The sequence below is a fragment of the Chaetura pelagica genome, unplaced genomic scaffold, assembly GCF_000747805.2.
Source record: "Chaetura pelagica isolate M959 unplaced genomic scaffold, ChaPel_1.0 scaffold212, whole genome shotgun sequence".
In the NCBI taxonomy this organism is placed as follows: Eukaryota; Metazoa; Chordata; class Aves; order Apodiformes; family Apodidae; genus Chaetura; species Chaetura pelagica.
In genome coordinates, this window is record NW_009952365.1 from 245,010 (window position 1) to 246,823 (window position 1,814).

Sequence of the window (1,814 nt, forward strand, 5' to 3'; positions counted from 1 at the left end):
CTAATGATAGTCACGTCTGGGGCTGTCTGGTTGCCCCTAGCAACGAGACATGATGTAACACCAGGATGAACTTGAACTTGGGGGACTTGAAAAGGGAACAATAGACCAGAGCAATCAATAAAGCCTATTTCAGTGAAGGATTACAGAGCCGCTCTGGGGTAACCTTGTCTGCAAGGCGCAGGCTGAATAGCAAGATGCATGACGGAGCGCAGTGCCGCGGGGGTACGGACCGACCGGCCAAGGGACGGACAGACAGACGGACAGAGGGAGGGTGGGTGCGGGAGCTCGGCAGGGCCTCCTCCGTGCACAGCCCCACCTCTGCCACCGCAGCTCGCGTGCTTTTTTTGCCTCTTTTTTTTTCTTTTTCCCGTACTTCAGCTCAGCTCTAGAAGCTCAGCTTTAGAAGCACAGGAGCAGCAACGAGGCCAGCGCCGCTCCCGCCATCCCGGCCCGTGGGCCCTTTGGCCAGGCCAGCGGCCATGGGAGCAACCCGGACATCTGCAACAGAGATTTGAACCATCGGCTCTGATTTTTTAACTCCTCTGCTCCCTGTGGGGGACTTCTACAGTTCCCAGCCAGGCCAAAGACTGTCATGCTCAAATGACAAACGTAAGGGACAACACTGCAAAGTTGGGAAGAGTTGGCAGCCCGCGGCGGCCAGAGGTGCCTCCTGCATGGCTACGCTCCGCTTCCCAGCACCCTACAGTTCCCAGCCAGGCCAAAGACTGTCATGCTCAAATGACAAACGTAAGGGACAACACTGCAAAGTTGGGAAGAGTTGGCAGCCCGCGGCGGCCAGAGGTGCCTCCGGCACGGCTGCGCTCCGCTTCCCAGCACCCGCCTAAAATCAGTATGGCCCTGCCACCCGGGAAGGGAGTGGGAATTGGCACTCCTTCACAAATCCTGCCAGAACTTTTCTCTGTTTATGAACTTTACATATGAGAACTATTTCGTTTAATTGCAGCCTGCGTAAGTCTAAATATAAAATCTGGAGGCAATAGATGGAGCCGATATGGGACCGGTGTGTTTGTATTCAGAAGAGTGAGCGGAGGAAGAGTTAGTTAATGAGGTGTATTGGAAGCAGGACAACTTCTCCAATCGTGCTATTTATTTCACTGGTTCCTACCTCCATGGCAAGACCACATAATCTCCAAGTCCCACATGAAACCTGCCTCAGAATCTTCTGTAAATGTTCATAAATCCTCCCTGGGTTGATTATGCTATCAATCATGTCTGAAAAGGAACGGAGGAAAAAGTTGGTAAAACTTGTCGTCAGTTTATACAAGCATACCTATGCACCTCATATATTACAGGAGCCAAAGTCAAAACGTGGGGCATCAGCTCTTTAATTCCTGAATCTTTCTTGTTGTGTGACTTTACTTCAGGCTAAATAGTTGCCACTTGTTGGTGTATTCCCACAGCAATATGTCATTGCCAAGGAGCATCCCCCCACGCGTACGATCCCAGGGCCTAACACTACTCTTATTCATCCTGGGTTCAGGTTGGGCTGACCCCGCCGGGGCTGAGCCGGGTCTCCCCAGTGCAGTGGCACTGCCCTGGCTTTGGCAGAGCCCACCCCAGCTTCCCAAGTGTTTATTTTCCTAGCAAAGAGTGAAATTGCTTTCTGTGCTCTGGGCATCGGAGCAGTTGCGTTAAGGACAGCATTGTTGCAGAGCTGAAATCCCAGGGAATTCCCTGCCTTTGGGGGGAGGAAGGGGAGAAGAAAAAAAGTATTTTCCCAAAGAAAAGCTTTTAGTCGAGGTCTGTGTTTTGTTTTGAAACACAAGTATGGCCAGAGATACGGGACATTTTTG

At 51.6% G+C, this 1,814-nt stretch overlaps 1 protein-coding gene across 1 annotated transcript in view; it reads left to right on the top strand.

Moving 5' to 3' along the window:
- Positions 1-1,814, top strand: part of NFIA (nuclear factor I/A) — a 243,208-nt gene that overhangs the window by 240,334 nt on the left and 1,060 nt on the right. The window lies entirely within an intron of this gene.